We start from the raw sequence: 19,725 nt of genomic DNA, 5'->3' as shown, positions 1-19,725 counted from the left end.
ATGGGATATATACTTTTCCGAATATTCAGTCTCGATATTCAATGCACACTGAAAACGTACAAAATGGACCCATTTTGACCTTCAATTTTATGGAAGGGTATAGCTGCCAATATTAAGGGCAAGGTAAAGTGACACCATTTTGTCACAACACCTGAAATGATAACAAAATTATTTCAAAAACCAGAACAATGACCCTTGGATACAAAAGCCTAAAATAAAAAACATTACTCACAGACCATTTTTTTTACTACCACTGGCCCTTTAAACTCATCTTGTGATCACTGAGGCGTAAATTTGGGGTGAAAATATAGCAAAATGTCCAACAAACGCGGTTACACCTACAAGAATTATTTGAACTTTCTGACGTTACGTATCACACTCATCTATTGTCCCATGGTGTGTACAACAACCGTCAAGAATCGCTTTTTCAATTTACATATCTCTATTAATGTAATACGTGTTTCATTACGTTAGGTACATACTCGCATGTGCTTAGCCATTTTGTTATTTCGTCTTCGCCTTCTTCTTCAGTGACCGTCTGTTGACATATCACTGAAGCACGAAAAATCACCAGGTTGATCGAACCTCCTAAAAGAATACAAATCGAGGGAAATCAATTATTTACATACCTATATAATTTTAAAAACCCTAACCGCTGCATTGTCTTTCTGATCACCCATTAAATACAGTCCATACATCCGAAGGCCGGGCAAATAACCTTCACCCTTTACAGGCATTACTCCGCGTTATTTAAGGTTTGTTTCATATAAACTTTTCATTCATATTTTACAGAATTGGACAAGATAATCTATGCAGATTATGGTGAACGTGTTGCTTCAGCTTTAAAGGAGGTAAATTGCTAATATTTGAGACCTAGAAATTGACACAAATGGGTAGCAATGTGAATGTATATAAACTGATTTACAGCAATCGTTTCTGTTTTTACTCAAATTTCAAATCAATTATGTTCGGCGAAATATTCCAGAAGTCTGCATTCAATGGCAATCTTTAGCAACTGGTTATTCGAGTCTACAATACTAGTATTTATTGTGCATGCTCTCTAGATAAGAATATGACGTCACCGCTGTAACATGACTATGTCTAGGAATATGTCTAGCCTCGTTTTTCGAGTCCCTTGTTACAAATGGCGCTGAAACGTATTATGGTACACGATTCGTGTACCAATGGTAAAATTTTATTTTGTCTTAAATATCGATATCAGAAGCTGTCTTTTTTAAATCTAGCATACCTAAAGCAACCATCACATACATGTACATGCCAATCAAGAACATTCCCTATCTAGACAGTAAAGTTACTCTTTTGCGAAGTGATGAGTATCGTGCATGGCAGGGTATGCCCACAATATCACTATTACACAAACCCTGTGGGCAAGTTTACAAATCTACATCGTACCAACCCTTCTAGAAGACATGTACATTCTACATCTGTATATGGATGTGATTCATGTATGTCAGCATCTAATTAACTAGAACATCCGATATTACATGTACATGTATATTGATGTTTAATTATAGAATTTGTGTATGTGTTGGAATTGGAAAAGAATACAAACCTACACCTTTACATTTTTTTTATTTTTCAGAAATATAGGAACTGTAATGTGATTTGTGATTTGTTGACTTTAATGTAATAACAGGTGGGCATAACAAATTGTAAATAATGTGAATTATTCCATTTGATGTACATACCTGTACATAAGATGAATGCTTTTTAAGTAAATTGGGTGGCCGAAAGGTTAACACGTGCACATTTGATCACAAGGTCTTAATATGTCTGTCATTGAGTCAAGGGGCTTGTATGTGACAGGGAGTAGGGTTGCCTGTCTAACCTTGTCGGTTTTCATTGGGTCCTCCCACTGCAAAAGACACCTACGCACTAACGAATTATTGAAATAAATTAGAACTATGAGTTAATCCCGAAATGACCTCGTTTGTATCCAGTGGATATTACCCCCCTCTCTCTCTCTCTCTCTCCCTCTCTATCTTACACACAAATAATACATTCACCATTATGGTATGACTATATACATGTAATAAGCCTTAGCAGACATACATACATTGTAATATAGCCCTCCCCACAAAAAAGGCTGCTATTATTGTAATCAGATGTCATATCAGGAATATGAAGGCTATTTGTACAATGTAGCACACACTATGTTAAATGCAGTCACATTCATAGCTTTGTGTACCTCATATCATAGGGAAAATATTGCTGTTCACTATGCCACTAGTGGTACACCATACATCTGCAGTGAAAGTATTGCATGAAACAAAATGGCCTTTTGCTTACAAAATATTTGAAAACTTTGAGGTCCTATAACTAAGTTTTGATAAAAAAAAAATCAGATTTCAAGTCTTGATGGTTGGAGTTTGATTATCTAAGCAACTTGTAGCCAGTCTAATTTTCCTGTGTTATTTTTTTATAAAGCTTGTAGCTGTGCAGTCCTGACTTAGGAATTTGCTTCATTTTTTGGTAAATATTTTATTTCAAAGTCATTACTTTGGATTTCCACCCATTTTTTATTTTTCTGTATTATCTCGGGCACATGTAGATACCAACATATTGTCATTAAAGCTAGTGTAAATGCCTTTTTGAGAACCCCCCATTTCAGGTGTTGTGACAAAATGGTGTCACTTTACCTTGCCCTTAAATGCTCTGCTAAAAATGTGTTTTCTATTGATTACGTGTAAAAAGTACAATGTACAAAGTCCTAAAACCGGTAATGATAAAGTCAAATTACCTCCAAGGCCAAAGTTAAATGTAAAACGTCAAATGCAATGTATCAAATGTCAAATGTTTTATTGGAAAATGCTGTTTTTGACGTGTCTACATTTGACATTTCTCTCATCAAATTTTACATTTGCGTTCTGCCGAATCTCATTTGTCCTTCACGCTTTCTACATAGCATCTTACGTAGAGCACCAAGTTTGATATGCAAATGTAGGATATCACGTGACTTAACATATATGGAAACGAGCCCGAGATCAACCTGGCATACTATAAGCCAGCACACTATCAGACATTTACATTATCTGCGATATCACTTCGGTGGAAGCAGACGTTAAATAAAGCTTTTTCAAACACACAAGATGTTTACCACACGGTGCTGAGGCAACCAACATGGCAAATCATAAGAAATTCACTGGACGACCATGCCTGCAATAAAATCATGTGATTGGTATGGCTAATCCGAGCCTTTGAAACATACATAAACTGAAAGTATAGTCTATATTTAGCAATTAGGTTACTGTCGACAAAACAAGGAGGGTTTTTCTTTCTCTAAAGTACGTAATTATGAATGACAGATTCATAGAGCCATAGAAACATACCTTCCAGTGATGTATAACACGATAACTGTAATTTCATATTAAGACCCGTAGTTTGACATTTTAAACCCTCGCCACTGCCCCCAAACCTTATGTCTAAATTTTAGTACAGGCTAATAAACTTTAATCCATTTTTTTTAAAAAAAAATATAATCATTGTGCCCAACAAATAATGAATATACATGTAGGTTACTTAAAGAGAGGAAAGAGTATACATCAACGTGCTTTTCACTGATATATAACATGATATCGTGAATATCGCATTATGACCCGTATTTTGACATTGCATAGCCCCCCCCCCCCCGTAATCATGATATCGTGAATATCGCATTATGACCCGTATTTTGACATTGCATAGCCCCCCCCCCCCGTAATCATGGTAATATAGTTTAGTACCATCCAAATTTGATCCGTCTTTTCAAGGTATGTAAATTTCTTATAGTTGCCATGTTGGTCTCGGCCTCGTTTCCGTAAAATATGTTAATAAGTCACGTGATATCCAGCATTTGAATATCATTGTTAGTGATCTGCGTAAGATGCTATGCAGAAAGTGTGAAGGTCAAATGAGATGCGGCAGAACGCAAATGTAAAATGTATTGAGGGAAATGTAAAATGTAGACACGCCAACCCCCCCCCCCCCCCCCAGCCTTTTCCAATCAAACGTTTGTCATTTGACACATTACATTTGACTTTTTACATTTAACTTTGGCCTTAGGGGTATTTTGACTTCATCATTACCGATTTTAGGACTTTGTACATCGTACTTTTTACATATAATCAATGGAAAAGACATTTTAGCAGAGCATATAATATTGGCAGCGATACCCTTCCATGCAATTTTGGCCATGCGGGACAGAGGTTAAAATTTTGATAATGAAACTTCAATTACCCTTCTATAACTTACATTAAAGTCCATCTTGTGTATTTAATGGCTTATATTTTAACTGGCACTTGGAATCTTTACAATAATCATGTTTTAATGGCTATTATCAAAATTGTTGACTTTTCACGTTGATTTTAAAATTACGTCTAAATGACCTACATGTATACCAATATGTGTCTTTATAGAGTAAATGTTTGCGTGGATTACGAATATGCAATCATTTAAGTTTTACATTGTATTGTTCTAATTTTTATTTGACCTCCCAAATGAGAAAAAAAATATGGTTATTCCGCTTTACGAATAAAAATATTGGGCTTTGACAATCAGATCAAAATTACTTCTATAGCAACTTATAATGTAGAATAAGAATACAGAGAGTATCGTTTCAATTTAATTTTGCTTTCAAAAACAGGGGAAAACATGTTTTGTCTGCTTAGAAAGTTGTTACACTATCACTAAACACCTGAAAACTACAGGCCACAATTCTTAACGCATGGTCTTGAAACTTCGCATACTTATTACTTACACCTGTTTCCTGTTGTTTTTGGTGCATGCCCAACCCGGGTCAGAGCCACACAGATTTTTTCTTTGTGTGTCTGTGTGTTTTGCCTACAGGCCGCAGTTCTTAATGGATTGTCTTGAAAACTATTCATATATATTCCTTATATCCGAAGGATGACTGTTATTATTTTTGATGATCAAAACACACAGACACACAAAGAAACAATAGGCGTGGCTCTTCCCCTGGGGGTTGGTCATGCACAAAAAAACCCAATAGAATTGTGGCTTGTAGGCCACAAACTGACACATACAAAAACTACATAAAGCGTACGTCAACTTTCTAAGCAGACAAAATAATTTTTCACCTGTTTTAAAGCAAAACTAAATTAAAATGATACTCCCTGTATCCCAAAAGAGTCTCTATTCTTATTCTATGTTAAGAGTTGATCTAAATTGACAAAATGTGAGGGGTCTAAGTCTTTCAGAAATAATTTTAATCTGATCATCAAAACCCATTATTCCAATTCGTGAAGCGTTTTATTAACCATTTTATTATCATTTTGGACGCAAAATAAAATTAGAACGATACAATGTACATCCAATAGGATTACATATCTGTAATCTACGCAAAACGTCACTCTAAATAGACACATTTATTTTAAAATCTAGACAGTTAACTTTTAGCGACAATACGAGTTATGTCCCTTGGTCGCGTTAAAAATCATAATCACGCCCCGAAAACCAATACGTCTTTATCGGTGTCGGAAAACATCGCTTATTTCCATGCTGCAAAGTAACGGAATACACTCCATGAGACGATTGAATTTGACATATGTACGCATACGCAAACGCTTCGTTGTTTTAACAATACACCCACGCCTTCAAATGTCTTAATATTAACTGTTTATATTGCTACAGTGGAAATTAAAATACATATCGCCGGATAAAGTACGAGGACGATATTCTATAAATATTACAAATACAATAAAGATCGAGCTTCATGGTGATTTGATGGGTATTTGAATTCTGAGTTGGTATCGTGGGAGGGGTAAATACAATATAAAAGATAATATATTAACAACAAATTCAAAATTAGGACCACGTTCCCTCATGTGATATGCTAGCATTTACTCCCATGGAGTGTAATTAGATTTTATTCCCGCGACACCCAACATGCGGATATAATCGCTGCTACGTTATCATTCGAAACGTTTAGATTTTTATGTTTCATGACCAGATTATGGCATTCTGCTGAGTATCTTTGATTTTCGACATCATACTAAATTACTTCGTTCGTCTTAATAGGTTTGGACTTGAAACCATTTTTTTTACATGCCAATTGTTTTTTTTTTATTTTTATTATTAGCCTTCATGCAAATCATTTCTTTTTTAGTCTTACTAAGCCGATTTTTTAACTGGGCGATTGTGCTTTTATGACACTTTGACAATCGCAGAAAATACTTATTTTTCCTATTTAAATCAGTCAAGGTCGCACCGGCAGATGTACGGTGGCTGATTTAGGATACTAAGTCGAGCGCACGAGATACTGAGTCGAGCGCTGGAGATAGTTAAGTCGAGTGCTCGAGATTTGCGCTCGAGATAATATAACCGTACACGTCTCAACCGATGTTTTAAGCTGTATAATTTTGTGCATAATTTGATGATAAACCTGCAGTATAAAGATATTCATTTGTTCGTTTTTACAGCCCATTCAAAGCTGCAGTGACGAAGCGGATACCCCCCCCCCCCCACACACACACACTCTTCATCCCATGCTCATCACCACCACTAAATATTTCCCGCTATATTTACCCCTTTCCAAGTGGGGAGTATATCGCATGTTATGCACAAAAGTATACAGCTTTAAAGATCGGTTGAGACGTGTTCGGTTACATTATCTCGAGCGATCGACTTAGTATCTCGAGTGCTCGACTTAATTATGTCGAGCGCTCGATTTAACTATCTCGAGCGCTCGAGATAATTTTTTTACGTGTCCTAAATCAGCCACCGTATCCGAGTCTCTCTATTTATGAAATTAATTTCACTAGTATCTGCTGATGGAGTCTCGTCCGCATTCCCTGGAAAAAATGGGATGTCAAGAAAATCGTCGTGTGCTTTTGTAGATTTTTTTGAATTAGGCTTACTTTTACCCAGCTTCCTAGTCTTTGTCTCCAGTCTGACCAGTCTATTTTGAATGTGTTTGTCACCAAACGTGACACAGTCGTCATGTAAAGCAGTTATAATAGACCGATGCTCCGTAGTTGTCGGGAATTTATTAATGCCTAGTATAAGCCTATTTGTGATTTTTCCCATTGGTAGTTTGGTTACAGTGCTCAAATCATAGGGGTACTTGTCCAATCCAGTGCTGGATAGTAATTCATCGGTAGAGGCCATCTTGCAGGTATCAGTCTCAGATCTAGAAAAAAACAATTAAAAGTCCGTCGATCAAGGCTTAAGTCTACACAATAATTAAATAAGATACTATGATTATGAAAAGTTACCGAAAAGTGTCAGGAAAATAAAGACTACAAATAAAAAAAATTGTTTCGGTTATGTTCCGGTCTCAAATAGTTCTGCGTATTTAGAGCTAGCAAATATTTATTTCCTATCATAAAGAGAGCGCCACGTAACCACTAAATAAAAGTAAATTCCAAAATGTTGTAATGAGTTTATCTTGCCGCGCTCATGGATTTGAAAGTTGGAAATGAAACGAAGCTATTACAGCTAGCTCTGTACTGAAATCGCCAAAATCAAAAATTAAATCAAAGAGTGCAATCGAAATTTTTGCTCACGTTCGCTATTAAATAAACACGAAATTCGAAATGCGTAATGAGTATATTTTTTACTCGGCTTTATATACCAATACATACCTCGTGTGACGTATATTTGCGACGACCTCCGAACCCACGTGCGCGGGACTAAACTTTGCTCACTTCAGAAAATTCTCGAAGAAGCAATCTGTCAGATAAGTGGGTCAGTTTTTATAACGACAAATAATTGAGTCTCTAAACCACTCTACCATCAAATACACAAATGAAATGGGGTTTAACGTCCTACTGTTCTGCTCCTAACCTGGGCTAATGAAGACGGGCATACGCCATACAGTGTGCTATGAGGGAAATTTTGCCCGGGCAGCGGCACTATCGCCTACTCTTATATCGAATTCCAACTGCCGAGGGATCTTATACGTGCATTCCAATGTATACACGGGGCCTCGGTTTTTCGTCTCATCCGAAGGACTAGACAGCTGTCCTTGCCAGGCCCTCCGTCCTGCATCACTGACAAGCCGGAAAATCTGGATGAACTTTCTCGGCCAATGCAGGGATCGAACACCCGACCGACCTCCAGGCTAGCGAGCCAGCGCCTTACCCACTTAGCCACGTGGTCCCCATCAAATACACAAGATGGACTTTAATGTATGTTATAGTAGGGTAATCGAAGTTTTATTATCAAACTTTTTCAGAATTTTAACCTTTGTCCCACATGGCCAAAATTTAAGGTGAAAATGGGTATGTATATTTTGTACGTTTTCAGTGTGCATTGAATTTCGAGACTGAATATTTGGAAAAGTATATATCCCATCGTTTTGTAGGTTGACATTAACTGTGCCAATTTTGGAATTTGTGTATACAATAGTGACTTTGTCAGAGGCTATGGAAATCCTGAAAATAAAAGTGAATAGTTCATTTGTTCCACATTTTGCCACCTGGTGGAGCGAACAGTATGCATTGGACAATTACAAAGTTAGAGAGTTCTACTCCTATAAGAAATGTGAGTTTAAAGCTTTTGAAAACCTGAAAAAAAATTACTGAATTTATGATCTGTTCCAGTACCCTGATATCAAATGGCCATATCTCAGCGAGTTTCCAACCTAGAGAGGTAAAATTTCGGATTTCTTAGTTTAAGGCAATATACTATAACATATATTTTTTATAATATTTTTGGAGGGGGGTCACGTTCCAACCACTGGTCCAGTTGAAATGGAATGACCCCATTATCATTATTATCAATCAAGATATCACTACCACATTGATCATCATTTACTCTCCACGAAAAAATCCTGAAACAGGGCCGGAGAGCAAATGGTCGGGGGAAGAAAAGGAAGCTTTGGCAACTTCAAAATTGATTGTTGCTTCTTCGTAAGCACTGTTCTCCCCTCTAAGGAAGGAGTACTATTAAACTGCACCCCTGACCCAGTGGACCTCTGGAATTAACAGTGTCAGCTTGAAAGGTACACAATGGCGGAGCCCTCAACGATTTTGGACAAGGATATCGGGAATGGACTCAATAACTCTAAATGGAGGCAAGGAGGATTTAACCTCACCGAGTATAAAAGCAGTGCTTTGATTCGAGCTCTCGAGCTCGAGACCCCTTTATTATGCCCCGAGTCGGAACATGATCTAATGAACAAAATTTAGGAGTAGACGGTTTAATTAGCTTTAAAACAAAAGGTTCGCTAACCATGTTAAGTTCAGTTTGTATTTTCTGTATGTTTATTTGAAAGAAATCTGAGAATAAATTCGCGAGTTTAGTGTCTTTATCATTGCCCGGGAGAATAGTCCGCTCAGCCATTATGACCCAAAAAGAAATTCTCAACTTTACACAGGTTGTCACCATTTTCTATTTTATCAGAGTAAAATTTAATTTTAGCGTCTTCAATTAATTTATTCACATCATTTTTACAAGATTTATAAATCTGTTTATGGACATGAAAGATTATTGTTTCTGTTAAGATTATTATTATTATTATTTTAATTAATTAATTTATTTATTTATTTTGTTCTTTTCCTGCAAATCTTATATCTCAGAATCTAACCAAAGGATCTTTGTGAAACTTTGACCTACCGTCCCCACCCCAATCGCCAACAATGGGTGGCGGTTTTTGTTGAAATATATTTTTTAGAAGTTTTACAAATCGGAAATCACCGCGTTTCACGAACGAAAAAGCTAACAATGCATAGTCGTAGCTTTGTGTGTGTGTGGTTTTTTTTTTACCTATTTAACTAATTCGTTTTTCTTTGACTACCTTGAACAAATTCATTTGCACCTGCAATTTCCGATTTTCGAAAATTCGTCGATGTAATTTCGTCTAGGAAGTTGAGACCAACTTTATTATTAACACGATTTTGATGACATTTGTAATGTAAGTAGATCTGCTGACTGATTAGACTAGAACGATGCCGTTAGAATTCTTCTAACTTATCTCCCCTTGTAACAACAATTAAGGATCAAAATTTTAAAAAATATCGAAAAAAATACAGGTCAGATTGCTTTGAGAAGATAAGAAATTAATGACGCGCTGACAAAAATGAATCTTGTTCATCGAACTGGAAGTGCCACATCTTGAAACGTGAAAAATCCCTAAGGCTTTTACGATATTTTACTTACAGATATGGGAGTTACATTTTATGAATCCCTGAACGAACGCCTAAAAAACGTTCAGAGAAGAAGTTTGATTTAGGTGGACTTGATGGTCACCATTTTGAATTGAATATGAAAAATAGTGAAAATTCTAAATTAATATGCGTGAAAATAAACAAAATAGGCCGTAGTTTGTTGAATTCGTCTCATATTTCCGGGATCAGGTTCGAATTTTTGGTATTTCAAAAAATTTAAAAATTTTGAATTTGGCTTTTGACGTTTTTCGTGCCGACAAAGTTGTTTACGAGTGAACAATTCACATTACAGCTTGGAAATAAGCGAAATAGGCCGCTATTTCGTGAATTCGTCTCCTATTTCATAAGGAAACAAAAAGATTATGGACATTGTATACAGTCAGAGCCTGATTAAATGAAAGTGTTTTAAGTTGATTTGTTAAAAAAATATAGAGATGTACAACATCTTAAACTAAATGGTAGATCATTCCATAAAACAGGTGCTTAAAAACTAAAAGAGCGCTGACCATAAGAGACTAGTTGAACAGTTTGGGGCTTTAAAAGTAGTTTATCTGATGTACGTAATGTTCGGCCAAGTATATAAAGTTCTAAAAGATCTGGGAGGTAATCAGGGGCTAAATCTTTTAAACATTTAAAAGTAAGTAATACAATCTTAAAATCAATTCGATATTTGACACGTAACCAGTGTAAACAAGCCAACAGTGAGGCTTATGTACCCGGTCGAAATAGTAAAATAAATAGATGTCACATGTTATTTTATCGCACATAATATTTTTCAAAAATATCAAGCAATCAAACTAATTATCAACTATACACTAAGTTTTATCACTCTCTTTCAGATAGAATCCTAAAGCATTGACAAATGAAATTGCCTAGCTCTGTCAATCATTAAACTCAGTCAAGCCATTCACCTTATGAACATCTACATCAAGTTTAAACATTCTACCCCAATTAAAAGCAGAGTTGTTATGTTCCAAAGTCTCGATCAATGAAATTGCTTATCGCTCCTTAGCCTAAGCAGAAAATTGTCATCACCGAACTTAGTCAAGATAATAATATAATAAATATTTCATCACTCTCACTTAATTATAACCAAAGTTATCGTGCCATAAAGCATCAACCAATCAGAGTGCTTATCTCTGCTTACAGTAAGCAGACAGTGTTTATCATCGAACTAGATCAAGGCATTCACCTAATGAACAACTACACCAAGTTTGAACATTCTACCTCAATTAGAAGGAGAGTTTTTGTGTTCCAAAGTCTAGGCCAATGAAATTGCTTATCGCTCTGCTTACCCTGAGCAGAAAGTGCTCATTATTGAACTTATTCAAGGTATTCATGTGAAAAAACTATACATCAAGTGTTCCCACTCTCAATAAATTAGAACTAAATTTACCGTGTCCCAAAGCATCAACCAATCAAATTGCTTATCTCTGTTTACCCTAAGCAGAAAATTCTCATCTTCGAACTACATCTAGGCATTCACTTAATAAACACCTACGCCAAGTGTTAACATTCTAGCTAAATTAGAATGAGAGTTATTTTGTTCCAAATTCTCGACCAATCAAATTTCTTATCGCTCTGCTTACCCTGAGCAGAAAATACTCATTATCAAGGTATTGATGTAATAAAACTATACACCAAATTTCACCACTCTCACTTAATTAGAACTAAAGTTATCGTGTCCCAAAGCATCCACAAATCAAATTGCTTATCCCTGCTTACCCTAAGCAGAAAAAAAATTATCTTTGAACACCATCAAGGCATTGACCTAATAAACGCCTACAACAAGTTTGAATATTCTACCTCAATTAAAAGGAGAGTTATCGTGTTCTCGGCCAATCAAATTGCGTATCGCTCTGCTTACCCTGAGCAGAAAATGCTCATGATCGAACTTAGTCAAGGCAATGAGAAGTGACCAGAGAATTAACAAGTGACTTAATGGCCTCAACAGTTATTTTGTTCCAAATTCTCGACCAATCAAATTTCTTATCGCTCTGCTTACCCTGAGCAGAAAATACTCATTATCAAGGTATTGATGTAATAAAACTATACACCAAATTTCATCACTCTCACTTAATTAGAACTAAAGTTATCGTGTCCCAAAGCATCCACCAATCAAATTGCTTATCCCTGCTTACCCTAAGCAGACAAAAAAATATCTTTGAACACCATCAAGGCATTGGCCTAATAAACACCTACAACAAGTTTGAACATTCTACCTCAATTAAAAGGAGAGTTATCGTGTTCTCGGCCAATCAAATTGCGTATCGCTCTGCTTACCCTGAGCAGAAAATGCTCATGATCGAACTTAGTCAAGGAAATGAGAAGTGACCAGAGAATTAACAAGTTACTAAATGGCCTCAACAGTTATTTTGTTCCAAATTCTCGACCAATCAAATTTCTTATCGCTCTGCTTACCCTGAGCAGAAAATACTCATTATCAAGGTATTGATGTAATAAAACTATACACCAAATTTCATCACTCTCACTTAATTAGAACTAAAGTTATCGTGTCCCAAAGCATCCACCAATCAAATTGCTTATCCCTGCTTACCCTAAGCAGACAAAAAAATATCTTTGAACACCATCAAGGCATTGGCCTAATAAACACCTACAACAAGTTTGAACATTCTACCTCAATTAAAAGGAGAGTTATCGTGTTCTCGGCCAATCAAATTGCGTATCGCTCTGCTTACCCTGAGCAGAAAATGCTCATGATCGAACTTAGTCAAGGAAATGAGAAGTGACCAGAGAATTAACAAGTGACTTAATGGCCTCAATAGTTACAAATCTAGTATTTTACCTATATTTCTGATATTGAAATACCACAATTTACAAATATTATTTACTTGAGCTCCCATAAGCATAAAACTATCAAAGATTGTGCTAATATTACGGGTAAAATAAGATGAAAATATGTCACAATTACCAATTACAACACGGGGGTTATCATGTGAAAATTTACTTAATTGATGCCTTGGGCCTAAAAGCAAATATTCGGTTTTATCTTCATTACATTTTAGAAACTTCTTTGACATCAATTTTCTAATTTCACCAATGCAGTTCTCAAGTTGTAATGTTCATAAATTGTAAGAAGATAGACAATTAGGTGTAAATGAAATATATAATTGTGTATCATCAGCTGAGACCATATATTCTGACAATATCGCCTACTGGTGACGTAGAAGGGGTAAATAAAATCGGACCAAGAACAGAACCGTGAGGAACCCCTGATTATAAAACAGGTGGTATTTTCCTGCAAAACTTTATATCTCAGAATCTATCCATAGGATCTTCCTCAAACATTGACCTACCCCCCACCCCCAAGAATGGATAGTGGCTTTTGTTGAAATATATTTTCAAAACGTTTTACAAATCCGAAATCACCGAATTTTCTGTTAAGATTGTTATTCTTTTTTGTTCTTTTCCTGCAAATCTTATATCTCAGGATCTAACCATGAGCTGTTTGAAACTTTGACCTACCCCCCCCCCCCACCCCCCCAAAAAAATGGATGGTGGCTTTTGTTGAAATATATTTTTGAAACGTTTTACAAATCCGAAATCATCGAATTTTACGAACGAAAAAACTAACAATGCATAGTCGTAACTTTGTGGATTTTGAACTATTTAACTAGTTCTTTTTTCTTTGATTACCTTGAAAAAAAAAATTAATTTGCACCTGCAATTTCCGATTTTCGAAAATTCGTCGCTGTAATTTCATCCCGGAAGTTGACCTTGACAACGTTGTTTACGAGTGATCGATTAATATTAACAGCTTGGAAATAAGCCAAAAAGACCGCTATTTCGCGAATTCGCCTATGTCTGAAATTAATATAATTCTGTTAGGTCTCCTTCCACGAATGGGTGGTGGCTTTTGTTTAAATATGTTTTCAAAACTTTTTACGAATCCAAAATCATCGAATTTTACTGATAAAAACAGTTGACCTACATAGTTTTAAATTTGTGACTATTTGACCTATTTTACTAATTCTTTTTTCTTTACCTTGACACGTTTACTTTCAATCTGCTATTTCGATTTTCGAAAATTACGTTATTGACATCTCATCCCGAGGTTAAATCTAAATGGATAATTTCTTTAATATTATCACGATTTTCATGAAACTTGTATGTAGACCTGGCTGTTCCAACTTCAACAAATGCATTAGAAATGTTCTTACTTATCTCCCCTTGGATAAATTAAGGATAAAATAATCAAAAAAAAAGGCTGGTCAGATTGCATTGAAATTGTTTTTCTGTACTACTTAAGACACTACTGATGCGTACACATAATATAAAGTTTGTCGATCGAACAGGAAATGCAGAATTTTTAATTGATTATGAAAAGATAGGTTGCCAGGCAACAAAACATACGCCCACAGCAGCTAAATCGTCCGTGCAGTCGACAAGGGTTGTTGCATATTTATTCTTTTGTAGGTAATTAGGGGAATTTAATAGACAATTTCTTACAGATGACATCATAATTTTCGTCGTTTGAGGGTTCACAAGGTTCTAAAAACTGAAACAAGGGCCGGAACTCTGGAAGTAAACTACAGAAATTGTTGAAATTGGACAGGCTTTTTCGTTTTACTAATTCAAACAATGCATATAAATTTCATACAGATCGGATGATAACTTTTGTCGTTCGAACGTTCACAAGGTTCAACAAAGTAAAACAAGGGCTATAACTCTAGAAGTAATTGACGAAAATTACTGACATTCAATAGGCTTCTTCATTTCACTAATTTAAATGATGCATATGAATTTCATACAGATCAAGTGATAACGTTCACAAGATTTAACAAAGCTAACAAGGGCCATAATTCTAGGTGTAATCAACGGAAATTTGCTGAAACTTAATAGGCTTGTTCATTTTTCTAATTCAAACGATACATATAAATTTCATACAGATCGGATAATAACTTTTGTCGCTAGAGCATTCACAAGGTACAACAAAGTGAAACAAGGGCCATAACTCACGGCGTAATTAACGGAAATTGCTGAAATTCAATAGGCTTCTTCGTTGCACTAATTTAAATGATGCATATCAATTTCAAACAGATCGGGTGATAACTGTTGTCATTAGAGTGTTCACAAGATTCAAAAAGTGAAACAAGGGCCATAACTCTAGATGTAATTAACGGAAATTACTGAAATTCAATAGACTTCTTTGTTTTACTAATTTAAATGAGGCATATAAATTTCATACAGATCGGATAATAACTTTTGTCGCTAGAGCATTCACAAGGTACAACAAAGTGAAACAAGGGCCATAACTCCCGGCGTAATTAACGGAAATCAATAGGCCTTTTCTTTTCACTAATTCAAATGATGCATATCAATTTCAAACAGATCGGATGATAACTGGTGTCATTAGAGCGTTCACAAGATTCGACAAAGTGAAACAAGGGCCATAACTCTAGATGTAATTAACAGACATTGCTGAAATTCAATAGGCTTCTTTGTTTTACTAATTTAAATGATGCATATAAATTTCAGACAGATCGGACAATAACTTTTGTCGTTAGAGCATTCACAAGGTACAACAAAGTGAAACAAGGGCCATAACTCACGGGGTAATTAACGGAAATTACTGAAATTCAATAAGCTTCTTCGCTTCACTAATTTAAATGATGTATATCAATTTCAAACAGATCGGATGATAACCGTTGTCATTAGAGCATTCACAACATTCAACAAAGTGAAACAAGGGCCATAACTCTAGATGTAATTAACGGAAATTGCTGAACTTCAATAGGCTTCTTTGTTTGACTGATTTAAATGATGTATATAAATTTTATACAGATTGGTTGATAACTTTTGTCGTTAGAGCGTTCACAAGGTGCAACAAAGTGAAACAAGGGCCATAACTCCAGAAGAAATTAACGGAAGTTATTGAAATTAAATAGGCTTCTTAATCTCACTAATGCAAACAACATATATCAATTCCAAAACAATCAGATGATAAATGTAGTCTGTAGAGTGTTCACAAGAAATTGTGGACGCGACGGACGGACGGACGAACCGACAGACGGACGGACGGGGGCGACGGCAATATACGACCACATTTCCATGTGGGCGTACAAAAAGTGAAAAATCCCGGTTAGTGGGCGTGAAAATAAACACAATATATAGGCCGTAGTTTGGAGAATGCCTCTCCTATTTCCGAAATGAATACATTTCTGGATAGCCGGGATCGGGGTCGAATTTTGGGTATTTAAAAATTTCAAATTTCTAATTTCGCTCTTGACCTATTTCGTTTAAAAGACAATTTATTTTCTTAATTTTCAATATTTACAAATTTGACCTAACTATTCGAACAACTGGGGTCAATTTGATTCCAAAAATATAAGTTTCATTAAAAGTTATCCCATTTTATTTTTCGATATTTTCCGGCCATTGTTTAGTTCTTTGCCGCTATTTTCATTCTATTTTCTGACCCGTCCCGTTTTGAAACGGCTTGACCGATTTTTCTGAAACTTCTGGAACGGAAAATCAATCCGATTACAGCAATACAAGTCTCAGTTATTTCCCTTTAATTTTTCAGATTATTTTCACCTTTGACCTTTTCCATGCCGACAAAGTTGTTTACAAGACAATTTATTTCTTTAATTTTCAAAATTTACAAATTTGACTTAATCATTCGAATCTCAGCTCAATCTGATTCCAAAAATATAAGTGCCATTCAAAGTTATCTCATTTTATTTTTCGATATTTTCCCGTCATTGTTTAGCTTTTATCCGCCATTTTTCCGTCCCGGCTTGGTCGATTGTTCTGAATTTTCTGGAACGGGAAGTCAATCCGGTTACAGCGAAAAAATAAATAAATTAATAGTTATTTTTTTCTTATTAAGATTCTTTATATAACCCATGACATGTGACAGGAAGTGACCGTGAATATGAAAGCTTTCATATCTGCCTGGCAGATCTAGTTTGTATTTATGTTTCTCCATTCATCCAATTCCTTAAAATACTACCACTACTTGTTGTAACTTAACTTTCAACTTAGCCTGGTCTTTTCTTTCCGTTGCCGATGTAATACTTCAGTCCTATAAATACATTTATTTTATATTTTGTTCCTTGCTATTTAGGCCTATAAATCCATTATTTTTGGATAATATTGTATCCAATTTATAGACGTATTTCTAATGATTTTTATAAACTCGGTCTTTATTATTATAAATCTTATAAGTTTTCGTCTCAAGAAATCAGACAGAAACTTAACAACAAAAATAAGGCATTGCGAGGAATGTGTTTTTTTTTCTGATTGTTTGCTTGTTAAATAATCTTGAAATCTAATTTTGGTCGAAAAACTGTAAACAATAATTATTATTGTTTCATCAGCGTAGATTTATCGCCACTGATTTATCGCTTTTTCGTACCACCCGAATGACTAGCGCTGTTACTGGCAAGACCCTACTTCCTGCACCCCTGACATGGGCAAACCACGCTGGAAAAGCCGAGGAATTATATCGACCTACACCGGGGGCGAACCCGAGACCTCCTGGTTAGCGGGCTGGTGCCATTTTCTTTTCTTGTGGATATATTTATTCACACACTATACAATATTACAAAATACATAGTTCTTTTTTTATTCTACAAGAATAATTTCACAGGATATTTACAGTTTAAAAGTTGTATATACAAATATACCCATACACACACACACACACGCCCACCCACCCACAAACACTCATCTACATACATCTTAAATAAAAGCATATTGTTCAGTTGATACATTAATACAAATATATTTATTTGTAGTTTCATTAAAAGTTACCTGTGATAAGTAATAATATAGTTAACATATGTATTTATATAGTCAATATGTGATCTATCGTCGTGTTAAAATCACATTAATGTATGACTTCGTTGGAAGGTATAATTCTATGGCGAGTCAGCGCCATACTCTGTGAACCACCTTGGCTCCTTGACGAGTCGTAGACCTACACACTTTCAAATTGTTCAGCAAACCCTGGGAAGTAACTCTTAATAGGCCAGTTGGTCTATTAGGTCTATATCTTGAATACAATATTATCCAAAAATAATGGATGTATAGGCATAAATAGTAGAGAACAGAATACAAAATAAATGGATTTATAGGTCCGAACCGTTACATCAATAACGGAAAGAAAAGAACGGGCAAAGTTGAAAGTTGTTGTTAACACGTAATAGTAATTTAAGGAATTGGATGAATGAAGAAACATAAATTCAAAGCAAGAGATAAAAAATCAATGACGAATACAAGTAGTAATATTTTAGGGAATTGGATGAATGAAGGAACATAAATACAAAATAAGAGATAAAAAATCAATGACGATTTTTATTTTCATACAAAAAAGGAAACACAGATAAGCGAATATTTAATGAATTAAGTGAATAGATGACATGTTTTTAAATGGCATTTAAAATAGACGCCTTCTCGTATTATCAACACACGACATTTCTTCGTTTCGTTGTGAATTGTCCGGTAGTTCTAAATTTTATAGCACAATAAAAAAATACGCGGGAAATAAATAAATCCCGATCATCAAGTCGCATTATCTTTATTTTTTTGGCGGTCGCCGTTTTGGGGGAATCATAGACACCGAAGTGAACGTTGTTGTATTCATTATGAACGACAGTTGTCCAAGCAATCACTGGTCATTAGGTCGTATCATTGAAATTTATCTAGAGAGTGATAATCATGTAAAAAATGTTTTAACCTTTAAGCTTAAAAGCTTATCACTGGTGATAATCATAAAGGTAAACGTGTTAATCAGATCAGTTACTTAGTAAGACCCATTCATAAATTGGTCTTGTTAGTTGAAGATTAGGAGACAGAGCTCCTAGTTCTACATATCCAAGGCATTCTTTAAAGCTGAACTCCGATTACAAAACTACAGAAATAATTAAATAAAAAAATTAACACCTTAAATAATCGCCATACTTGTTTTCAAGCTGTAGAACAATCAGGGACGATTGTACGGCGTACAAAAACAAGAGGCAGGCCACGCCCACACCCAGTTCATGCCTTGTCAACCACACTGTCCACATCCGGCTAGCAATATTTCAGCTGACTGATTGACGTTTTTTCACTATCAGTTTACTGAAAATATTATTGCTACACAATTATTATGTCTGATCAGGTACATATTATTTTACTAATTAGACGAAATAAGCAAACCACGGTGTACTTTTGCTCTAAAAAATATGAGAAAAACTCCCATACCCCAAACAATAACAAATCTACCAACACAAACAATTTTTTTCTTATTTCTTGACATGTTTTGTACAACAGCGTGGAAACACCAAGTAATTTCTAGTATTATAAAGTATAGTATTATCGTTCCAAAATATATCCAAAGCAGCAATAAAACTGTTGTTCTCTCCATCAAAGAAGTATGTTTTCACTTCAAAATATTCACCGTCTTGTGAAGTAGTTATGTCCCTTGATGTTATTCCAACAACATAGAATTGGTTGGTGTTGTTGGTAGATTTGTTATTGTTTGAGGTAAGGCAGTTTTTTCTTATTTTTAGAGCAAAAGTACACAGTGGTTTACTTATTTCTTCTAATTAGTAAAATAATATGCACCTGATCAGATATAATAATTAGGTAG

The sequence above is a fragment of the Patella vulgata genome, chromosome 4 (assembly GCF_932274485.2).
Source record: "Patella vulgata chromosome 4, xgPatVulg1.2, whole genome shotgun sequence".
Lineage (NCBI taxonomy): Eukaryota > Metazoa > Mollusca > Gastropoda > Patellidae > Patella > Patella vulgata.
This window is presented reverse-complemented; position numbering follows the sequence as displayed.